At 40.1% G+C, this 12077-nt stretch overlaps 1 pseudogene; it reads right to left on the minus strand.

Moving 5' to 3' along the window:
- Positions 1-1144: 1144 nt before the first annotated feature.
- Positions 1145-9986, minus strand: LOC116893275 (annotated as a pseudogene).
- Between the last annotated feature and the right edge of the window lie 2091 nt (positions 9987-12077).

Genomic DNA, 12077 nt, shown 5'->3' on the forward strand with positions numbered 1-12077 from the left:
GATCCACTTGGCCTTGCATTTTGTGTAGGGTGATAAATGTGGACCTATTTTCATTTTTATATGAAGACACTCAATTAGACCAGTGTCATTTGTTGAAGATGTTCTCTTCTTTACCATTGTATCATTTGGGCTTTTGCGTCACACTTCCAGTGTCCACAGATGTGTGGGCTTATTTCAGGTTCTTCACTTCGATTCTATTGATCAGCATGGATTTATGTCAATATCATCTGGTTATTTTTGTTATTTATCTGTAGTACAGGTTGAGAACAGGTATGATGATACCTCCAGAAGTTTTTACTGTACAAAATTGTTTTAGCTATCCCTGATTTTTTCTTTCTTTCTTTTCTTTTATCGAAGTTTTTTAATTTATATATCAAATGTTATTCCCTTTCCCAGACATAAGTCCCTATCTCATTCCACTCCCCTTCTTCAAGAAGGATTTTCACATTCCCATCCAGCTCTCCTTCCTGCCCACCCCAGCATTCCCCTGCACCTGAGGAATCAGCCTTGGCAGGACCAAGGGCTTTTCCTTCCATTGGTGGCCAACTAGGCCATCCTCTGCTTCATATGCCACTGGAACCATGTGTCAGTCTATGGATAGTCTTTGGGTCATGTTTTGGTCCCCGGGAGCTCTGGTTCATTGGCATTATTGTTCTTATGGGGTGGAAGCCGCTTCAAATCTTTCAATCCTTTCTCTAATTCTTCCAATAGAAATCCCATCCTCTGTTCAATGGTTTGCTGATAGCATTTGCCCCTGTATATGACCTGCTCTGGCTGTGCCTCTCAGGAGACAGCTATATCAGTCTACTGTCAGCATGGACTACTTAGCTTCAAAAATCATGTCCAGTTATATATATATGGGTTCTAAAGCAATGTGGGGAAGGCTCTGTTTATTCCAAATGATTTTGAGAATTTATTTCAAGGCTTGTAAAATAATTGTGTTGAATTTTTTTCTGGCAACAAAGTTTTGGATCTTTCCTGTTTTGGAATATCCATAGAAGGCTCTGTCTTTGAACAGATGACAGAGTAAAAATCTCCAGAGTCCTTTCATTAAAATGAAGAGGGTAATAATGAGATGGAAGGAACTATTCAAATTTGCCTTCTTTCCTTGTGGTTTGAAGTCTCCACCTTCTCCTCTGCCACCTCAGTTGCCTCTTCTGCCTCCAAAACCTCCTCTGGCTCCACCTTGACCACCAAAGTCAACTTCAACCTTAGGTTTGGCCCAGCCCAAGGAAACTTTCTTCCCATCAATTTTTCTATCTTCCATAGCCTCCTTGGCAACATTGGCATCTTTCTCACTATTAAAATCTAGACAACCAAAACCTTTAGAAGAACTAGTTTCCCAATCAGTGACTATTCTTGCAAGAACAAAGCCCTCAAATGATTGTTTTTAAAGTCTCTTCAGTAGTACCCGCAGACAGACCTTTTACAGAGGTTTGAATGGCAAAATTCTTGAATTAGTTGATCCCCTGGTTCTTTCCAACTCCAGCCTGATTGCTCTGCCCTAAATATCTTTTTTTTACAGGAATCTCAAGATTCTTTAGCCTCTTCAAATGAAGCAAATACTATAAATTTTAGATTTTCCATGTTGGTTCTGTGCACTTTAATAAAAATTGCTTTCTCAAATCCTTCCTGAAGATTTTCTTCTGTTGCACTGTAGGAAAAGTTACTTAAAATAAAAGTCTCTGACTCACCACTCCAAGTGCTATTCTTTGCAATTCTCCCTTGAATTTGTCCTTTCTCTCCAGTGTAGTAGAATGAAACAGGTCAACTTTCAATTTCTGCCTCCTGATTTATTCCAAGTTTTTCTCTGTATCAGTCTGAGTCTTAAATTCAGTGCACACAATCCCTTTACTTTGCACATCCTGGCTACTCTGTTCTCCATGGCATCTTCACACACTTCTTTTAATTCATCCTCAGTGATGTTAAAAGAGAGGTTTTTGGCCAAAAATGTTCTTGCAGCTTGAACTTTCTTTCTATCTCTTCCTTTTTTTTTCTAGTTTAATGTCATTGACAAACACTTTTAAACCAGTGAGATCCAAAGCCTTTCTAGGTCTTCAACAGACTCAAAGTTCACAAAATAGAGTTTCCTATTTGTATTTCTGACATTCACAAGATCAAGGTCATTTTTAGGAAAAAGTTCACTTATGGCAACTCATAATTCAGCAACAGACTTGTTTGAATTAAGGTTTCCAATCAACAGATGGAAAGGTGCAGTTGGTTCTGAGCCTTCTACATTCTGTTTCTTGGCTTCAGGGCTTCTTTCTGTCTGGTTATTTCCTTCTTCCATTTCCCAGGTCCTGCTTTTACAGGTTTTTACTCCTCTTCCTCCTCCTCCTCAACTCCTTCATCTTCTTCTTTTTCACTATCATCTTAATTTTTATCCTCTTCCTTGTCATCATTCTCCTCAGCCACACTCTTTGCTTTCACAGGAACTACGTTTGCAGGAGTTTCCTTACGTTTGGGTGGTGTGATCTCCATAACTTCTTCCTCGGAGTCTCTTCCTCTTCTTTTTCATCATCATCTTCTTCATTGTCATCATCATCTTGCTAATCTTCATACTCTGAGGCAGAAGTAGCAGGAGTTGCTTTTGATTGCTTCACTTTTTTATTACCAGTGGCTCAAATTTATCCTCTTCCCCATCCTATTCATCTTCATCCTCATCACTGTCTTCCTTCTTGGCATTCTTACCATTCTTAGACCTGTTGGCTGGAGTGACAGCTCCCTATTTGCCAGGAGTTTGTACCATTGTTTTTGCTTGTTTGTCTCCCACCTTACCAGGTATTGGAATTAGTTTGGCTGTTGTAACTTCTTCCTTGGCTAGTGTGGTTGCTGCCTTGTTGCCTAGGGTAACAGCTGCTTTCTTTTTTTTTTGAAGTAAGATATTGTTTATTATATTCTCAAATATGAATGACGATCCTCAAGACACAGATTTAGATCATCACATATACCATATTCCAACATGATGATAATTTCATGATGCATGTACAGTAAAGAAAGCAAAGAAAGTTGTAACACATTTTTCTAGAACACTGATAGAAATTGAGACTGAAACTCCTCAAGGGACACAAATGTCCTCTGAAAATATTTTAGCTATTGGCCTTGTGGAAACCAGGCATCTACTCTTGATTGCCCAGAAAAGGGAACTTCCCTGGCTCACTTTCAAATGCTCATCTTGTCACATTTTCTCCTGGTTTACATAAGCTCAGCATAGGAAAGTGTTTATGCCTTCTGTGATTTTTTTTTGGTTTTCACTTTTCTTTTAGAACAGTAATTTCAAGGTTTGTGTGCTTCCTTGTCCTCTGTAATGCATTGGACCTTGAGTGAGATTGGCTGGAATTATTGCTCACTCTTTTTTTTTTTTTTTCCTTTTTTTTTTTATTACTTGAATATTTCTTATATACATTTCGAGTGTTATTCCCTTTCCCGGTTTCCGGGCAAACATCCCCCTCCCCCTTCCCCTTCCTTATGGGTGTTCCCCTCCCGACCCTCCCCCCATTGCCGCCCTCCCCGCAACAGTCTAGTTCACTGGGGGTTCAGTATTAGCAGGACCCAGGGCTTCCCCTTCCACTGGTGCTCTTACTAGGATATTCATTGCTACCTATGAAGTCAGAGTCCAGGGTCAGTCCATGTATAGTCTTTAGGTAGTGGCTTAGTCCCTGGAAGCTCTGGTTGCTTGGCATTGTTGTACGTATGGGGTCTCAAGCCCCTTCAAGCTCTTCCAGTTCTTTCTCTGATTCCTTCAACGGGGGTCATATTCTCAGTTCAGTGGTTTACTGCTGACATTCGCCTCTGTATTTGCTGTATTCTGGCTGTGTCTCTCAGGAGCGATCTACACTTCTGCACTTCTTTGCTTCATCCATCTTGTCTAATTGGGTGGCTGTATATGTATGGGCCACATGTGGGGCAGGCTCTGAATGGGTGTTCCTTCAGTCTCTGTTTTAATCTTTGCCTCTCTCTTCCCTGCCAAGGGTATTCTTGTTCCCCTTTTAAAGAAGGAGTGAAGCATTCACATTTTGATCATCCGTCTTGAGTTTCATTTGTTCTAGGCATCTAGGGTAATTCAGGCATTTGGGCTAATAGCCACTTATCAATGAGTGCATACCATGTATGTCTTTCTGTGATTGGGTTAGCTCACTCAATGATATTTTCCAGTTCCAACCATTTGCCTACAAATTTCATAAACTCGTTGTTTTTGATAGCTGAGTAATAATCCATTGTGTAGATGTACCACATTTTCTGTATCCATTCCTCTGTTGAAGGGCATCTGGGTTCTTTCCAGCTTCTGGCTATTATAAATAAGGCTGCTATGAACATAGTGGAGCACGTGTCTTTTTTATATGTTGGGGCATCTTTTGGGTATATGCCCAAGAGAGGTATAGCTGGATCCTCAGGCAGTTTAATGTCCAATCTTCTGAGGAACCTCCAGACTGATTTCCAGAATGGTTGTACCAGTCTGCAGTCCCACCAACAATGGAGGAGTGTTCCTCTTTCTCCACATTCTCGCCAGCATTTGCTGTCACCTGAGTTTTTGATCTTAGCCATTCTCACTGGTGTGAGGTGAAATCTCAGGGTTGTTTTGATTTGCATTTCCTGATGACTAAAGATGTTGAACATTTCTTTTAGGTGTTTCTCAGCCATTCGGCATTCCTCAGCTGTGAATTCTTTGTTTAGCTCTGAACCCCATTTTTAATAGGGTTATTTGTCTCCCTGCGGTCTAACTTCTTGAGTTCTTTGTATATTTTGGATATAAGGCCTCTATCTGTTGTAGGATTGGTAAAGATCTTTTCCCAATCTGTTGGTTGCCGTTTTGTCCTAACCACAGTGTCCTTTGCCTTACAGAAGCTTTGCAGTTTTATGAGATCCCATTTGTCGATTCTTGATCTTAGAGCATAAGCCATTGGTGTTTTGTTCAGGAAATTTTTTCCAGTGCCCATGTGTTCCAGATGCTTCCCTAGTTTTTCTTCTATTAGTTTGAGTGTGTCTGGTTTGATGTGGAGGTCCTTGATCCACTTGGACTTAAGCTTTGTACAGGGTGATAAGCATGGATCGATCTGCATTCTTCTACATGTTGACCTCCAGTTGAACCAGCACCATTTGCTGAAAATGCTATCTTTTTTCCATTGGATGGATTTGGCTCCTTTGTCAAAAATCAAGTGACCATAGGTGTGTGGGTTCATTTCTGGGTCTTCAATTCTGTTCCATTGGTCTATCTGTCTGTCTCTGTACCAATACCATGCAGTTTTTATCACTATTGCTCTGTAATACTGCTTGAGTTCAGGGATAGTGATTCCCCTGAAGTCCTTTTATTGTTGAGGATAGTTTTAGCTATCCTGGGTTTTTTGTTATTCCAGATGAACTTGCAAATTGTTCTGTCTAACTCTTTGAAGAATTGGATTGGTATTTTGATGGGGATTGCATTGAATCTGTAGATCGCTTTTGGTAAAATGGCCATTTTTACTATATTAATCCTGCCAATCCATGAGCATGGGAGATCTTTCCACCTTCTGAGGTCTTCTTCAATTTCTTTCTTCAGTGTCTTGAAGTTCTTATTGTGCAGATCTTTTACTTGCTTGGTTAAAGTCACACCGAGGTATTTTATATTATTTGGGTCTATTATGAAGGGTGTCGTTTCCCTAATTTCTTTCTCGGCTTGTTTCTCTTTTGTGTAGAGGAAGGCTACTGATTTATTTGAGTTAATTTTATACACAGCCACTTTGCTGAAGTTGTTTATCAGCTTTAGTAGTTCTCTGGTGGAACTTTTGGGATCACTTAAATATACTATCATATCATCTGCAAATAGTGATATTTTGACTTCTTCTTTTCCGATCTGTATCCCTTGACCTCCTTTTTGTTGTCTGATTGCTCTGGCTAGAACTTCAAGAACTATATTGAATAAGTAGGGAGAGGGGCAGCCTTGTCTAGTCCCTGATTTTAGTGAGATTGCTTCAAGTTTCTCTCCATTTAGTTTAATGTTAGCCACTGGTTTGTTGTATATGGCTTTTACTATGTTTAGGTATGGGCCTTGAATTCCTATTCTTTCCAGGACTTTTTTATCATGAAGGGGTGTTAATTTTGTCAAATGCTTTCTCAGCATCTAATGAAATGATCATGTGGTTTTGTTCTTTCAGTTTGTTTATATAATGGATCACGTTGATGGTTTTCCGATATTAAACCATCCCTGCATACCTGGGATGAACCTACTTGATCATGGTGGATGATTGTTTTGATGTGCTCTTGGATTAGGTTTGCCAGAATTTTATTGAGTCGATATTCATAAGGGAAATTGGTCTGAAGTTCTCTTTCTTTGTTGGGTCTTTGTGTGGTTTAGGTATAAGAGTAATTGTGGCTTCATGGAAGGAATTCGGTAGTGCTTCATCTGTTTCAATTTTGTGGAATAGTTTGGATAATATTGGTCTGAGGTCTTCTATGAAGGTCTGATAGAATTCTGCACTAAACCCGTCTGGACCTGGGCTCTTTTTGGTTGGGAGACCTTTAATGACTGCTTCTATTTCCTTAGGAGTTATGGGGTTGTTTAACTGGTTTATCTGTTCCTGATTTAACTTCGGTACCTGGTATCTGTCTAGGAAATTGTCTATTTCCTGTAGATTTTCAAGTTTTGTTGAATATAGGCTTTTATAGTAAGATCTGATGATTTTTTGAATTTCCTCTGAATCTGTAGTTATGTCTCCCTTTTCATTTCTGATTTTGTTAATTTGGACACACTCTCTGTGTCCTCTCGTTAGTCTGGCTAGGGGTTTATCTATCTTGTTGATTTTCTCAAAGAACCAACTTTTGGTTCTGTTGATTCTTTCTATGGTCCTTTTTGTTTCTACTTGGTTGATTTCAGCTCTGAGTTTGATTATTTCCTGCCTTCTACTCCTCCTGGGTGTATTTGCTTCTTTTTGTTCTAGAGCTTTTAGGTGAGCTGTCCAGCTGCTGACGTATGCTCTTTCCTGTTTCTTTCTGCAGGCACTCAGCGCTATGAGTTTTCCTCTTAGCACAGCTTTCATTGTGTCCCATAAGTTTGGGTATGTTGTACCTTCATTTTCATTAAATTCTAAAAAGTTTTTAATTTCTTTCTTTATTTCTTCCTTGACCAGGTTATCATTGAGTAGAGCATTGTTCAATTTCCACGTATATGTGGGCATTCTTCCCTTATTGTTATTGAAGACCAGCTTTAGGCCGTGGTGGTCCGACAGCACGCATGGGATTATTTCTATCTTTCTGTACCTGTTGAGGCCCGTTTTTTGACCAATTATATGGTCAATTTTGGAGAAAGTACCATGAGGAGCTGAGAAGAAGGTATATCCTTTTGCTTTAGGGTAGAACGTTCTATAAATATCCGTTAAGTCCATTTGGCTCATGACTTCTCTTAGTCTGTCTACATCTCTGTTTAATTTCTGTTTCCATGATCTGTCCATTGATGAGAGTGGGGTGTTGAAATCTCCTACTATTATTGTGTGAGGTGCAATGTGTTTTTTGAGCTTTAGTAAGGTTTCTTTTACGTATGTAGGTGCCCTTGTATTTGGGGCATAGATATTTAGGATTGAGAGTTCACCTTGGTGGATTTTTCCTTTGATGAATATAAAGTGTCCTTCCTTATCTTTTTTGATGACTTTTAGTTGGAAATTGATTTTGTTTGATATTAGAATGGCTACTCCAGCTTGCTTCTTCCGACCATTTGCTTGGAAAGTTGTTTCCCAGCCTTTCACTCTGAGGTAGTGTCTGTCTTTGTCTCTGAGGTGTGTTTCCTGTAGGCAGCAGAATGCAGGGTCCTCGTTGCCTATCCAGTTTGTTAATCTATGTCTTTTTATTGGGGAGTTGAGGCCATTGATGTTGAGAGATATTAAGGAATAGTGATTATTGCTTCCCGTTATATTCATATTTGGATGTGAGGTTATGTTTGTGTGCTTTTCTTCTCTTTGTTTTGTTGCCAAGACGATTAGTTTCTTGCTTCTTCTAGGGTATAGCTTGCCCCCTATGTTGGGCTTTACCATTTATTATCCTTTGTATTGCTGGATTTGTAGAAAGATATTGTGTAAATTTGGTTTTGTCATGGAATATCTTGGTTTCTCCATCTATGTTAATTGAGAGTTTTGCAGGATACAGTAACCTGGGCTGGCATTTGTGTTCTCTTAGGGTCTGTATGACATCAGTCCAGGATCTTCTGGCCTTCATAGTTTCTGGCGAGAAGTCTGGTGTGATTCTGATAGGTCTGCCTTTACATGTTACTTGACCTTTTTCCCTTACTGCTTTTAATATTCTTTCTTTATTTTGTGCGTTTGGTGTTTTGACTATTATGTGACGGGAGGTGTTTCTTTTCTGGTCCAATCTATTTGGAGTTCTGTAGGCTTCTTGTATGCCTATGGGTATCTCTCTTTTTAGGTTAGGAAGTTTTCTTCTATGATTTTGTTGAAGATATTTACTGGTCCTTTGAGCTGGGAGTCTTCACTCTCTTCTATACCTATTATCCTTAGGTTTGATCTTCTCATTGAGTCCTGGATTTCCTGTATGTTTTGGACCAGTAGCTTTTTCCGCTTTTACATTATCTTTGACAGTTGAGTCAATGATTTCTATGGAATCTTCTGCTCCTGAGATTCTCTCTTCCATCTCTTGTATTCTGTTGGTGAAGCTTGTATCTACAGCTCCTTGTCTCTTCTTTTTGGTTTTCTATATCCAGGGTTATTTCCATGTGTTCTTTCTTGATTGCTTCTATTTCCATTTTTAATTCCTTCAACTGTCTGATTGTGTTTTCCTGGAATTCTTTCAGGGATTTTTTCGATTCCTCTCTGTAGGCTTCTACTTGTTCTCTAAGGGAGTTCTTCACGTCTTTCTTGAAGTCCTCCAGCATCATGATCAAATATGATTTTGAAACTAGATCTTGCTTTTCTGGTGTGTTTGGATATTCCATGTTTGTTTTGGTGGGAGAATTGGGCTCCGATGATGCCATGTATTCTTGGTTTCTGTTGCTTGTGTTCCTGTGCTTGCCTCTCGCCATCAGATTATCTCTAGTGTTACTTTGTTCTGCTAATTCTGACAGTGGCTAGACTGTCCTATAAGCCTGTGTGTCAGGAGTGCTGTAGACCTGTTTTACTGTTTTCTTTCTGCCAGTTATGGGGACAGAGTGTTCTGCTTTCGTGTGTAGTTTTGCCCCTCTACAGGTCTTCAGCTGTTCCTGTGGGCCTGTGTCTTGAGTTCACCAGGCAGGTCACTTGCAGCAGAAAAGGTGGTCTTACCTGTGGTCCCGAGGCTCAAGTTCGCTCGCGGGGTGCTGCCCACGGGCTCTCTGTGGTGGCAGCAACCGGGAAGATCTGCGCCGCCTCTTCCGGGAGCCTCCGTGCACCAGGGTTCCAGATGGCCTCTGGTGTTTTCCTCTGGAATCAGCAATGTGTGCAGAGAGCAGTCTCTTCTGGTTTCGCAGGCGTGTCTGCCTCTCTGAAGGTTTAGCTCTCCCTCCCACGGGATTTGGGTGCAGAGAACTGTTTATCTGGTCTGTTTCCTTCAGGTTCCGGCGGTGTCTCAGGCAGGGCTCCTGCCTCTCCTGGGCCCTCTCCCACGGGAGCCCAGAGGCCTTATACAGTTTCCTCCTGGGCCAGGGATGTGGGCAGGGGTGGGCAGTGTTGGTGGTCTCTTCCGCTCTGCAGCCTCAGGAGTGCCCACCTGACCAGGCGGTGAGGTCTGTCTCCCACGGGCTCTGGGAGCAGAGAGCTGCTGCGGGCCGGGATCCGAGGGTCAACAGCTGCTTTCTTAACTGGTGTGAGAACTGCAGCCGTTTTTGTTTATGAAACCACCACCTACTTTGCTGGTAGTGTGTTAGCATTTTTGCCTTTTTTTCTGAGTGATAACAACCTCCTCTTCTTCACTGCTGTCATCTTCATATTCTGACATTTCTTCATCCTACTATCTTCTTCCACCTCCTTTGGAAGAGAAGCCATTTTTTTGGACTCACTGTGAATTTTGTCAGGCTTTGCAAGTTTCACCATGATGGCAGATTATGGCAATGGCATGTGTGGAGAGCGAGCAGCTCAGCAGAGCTTAGAGCAACCCATGTGAAGTTGAATGCAGGTAAAGAAGATTCTGAAACATGAACAAACTGCCCGCAAGCTACAGCCAGCATCTGAGGCAAAAGCTGTGTTGGAATTTTAATGGGAATGGCATTGAATCTATAGATTGTATTTGGTGACATGGCCATTTTCAGTGTGTTAATCTTACTGATTTGTGAGCATGGGAAGTGATTCCATCTTCTCATATATTCCAATTTCTTTCATAAGAGACTTGAAATTCTTGACATAAAAGTCTTTCACTTTCTTGATTAGAGTTACACGAAGATGTCTTAGATTACTTGGGACTATTGGGAAGGGCATTTTCTGTCACTTTCTTTCTCAGCAGGTCAGTGTCAGTATTTTATCAATGTAAGAAGGAACCAAAGTGAAGTCACTTTCAATAAAACTATTTTTGAATAGAAGGCAAACAAGTTTTAAGTTCCCAAGAACTCCCTGCATGAGTAACATTCTGGTTGGCAAGTTGAAACATAAATCATGGGAATGTTACTCAGCCACATTTGAGCAAACCAACCAATGGAATGACAATCAGTACCACAATGAAATATTCTTAGTAAAGTCCCCTGTCTGAATACTGATTGGTGGAATATGTAACTACAACTTGGCACAAGTGATTATTGAGTATGTGATTGTATAGCATTCTGGCACGTGGTTGTACTTCAGCATCCTAGATAAATTAGTAATGGTCTGATTAAAATTAACTGCTCTTTGCTACGATGACTTGGTGTTTGAGTTGTCTTGGCTACAAAAGGACCCAAATATCATTGTAGTAACAGATAGTAACTACAATATACCTTTTATTTTTTTTTCCTGGAAAAAATAAATCACTAGCTTTGCCAATATGACCTCCAAGATATCTCTCTGTGACTTCACTTCCATTCATGTGCAGCTGCTGTTAATATCTGTTTTTTGTACTTATGAAGTAAATACCAACAAATCTATAAAAAAAATCAGTTATTTCCTCAGTGGAGTTCTATTAGCAATGAAAGAGACTTCATTTCTACAATTTATACTTTGGAACCTTTTTAATCATCAGGTTTGACTTACCCAGCTGTCCAATACCTCTCTTCATGTTCCCCACTGCCTCCACAAATATTCTTTTTCCTGTTAACACCTTCAGCAGCAGCAGCAGCAGCAGCAGCAGCAGCAGCAGCAGCAGCAGCAGCAGCAGCAGCAGCAGCAGCATATCTGTGCCTTCTCACAATGCATTGCTCCATGATGAAGGGCACTTTATAAGGGGTTGAGGCTAATAATTAAGACACTGCCCAATAGAGTTGGTTTCCTTACATTTTTGGAGGATGTAAATGAGAGAATAATTCTGAAAGATGAAATGAATGGGCAAAATGTAAGCCACCTCCCAAACACTGCATATCCTGAAAACTATAGAATACAAAACACCATTCCATAATGTCATATCAAGTTAGGGTTGAATACCTACACTGGAAATGTCACGCCAATGTATAAAAAGCCAGGATGTTCTACCTTCTCAGATGAGAGCTCTTTTCCAAATATCTTCTGTATATATTAGAATAAATTCATCTACACTATTAAGTATAATTCATATTCTAACACTTATTATCCAACATCTTTCAACTGAGAAAATGTTCTCTGATAGACAAGTTCATTTATTGGGGATTAGGAGAACATTGCAGTTGGATTGCTGGTGTCATAGCAAATGTTAGCCATATGTAAGGAACCTAGGGAAAAGGGAAATAATGAAGTCAAAGTTAGGAGGATTTTCAGATAAATTGGGATTGTAATTGTCTCCAGTCCTTCATACTCAGGTTGATGACAAGTCAAAATTCATCAGATATCTTTAGGAAATTTGTGATTGACTGAACCTTTCTATATGAGTTTGTTTATATTCTTTAGGTACAGTTGTGGTTCTGAAACTATTACACTTGTAGTCAAATGGTTTAAACAATCTCATATTCCAAAATCAAATAGTGAGAAATTTCTCACATCTTTATATTATATTGGTCACACTGGACAAACAATTGTGAAACAGAGTGA

Source organism: Rattus rattus, chromosome 2, assembly GCF_011064425.1.
Source record: "Rattus rattus isolate New Zealand chromosome 2, Rrattus_CSIRO_v1, whole genome shotgun sequence".
NCBI lineage: Eukaryota > Metazoa > Chordata > Mammalia > Rodentia > Muridae > Rattus > Rattus rattus.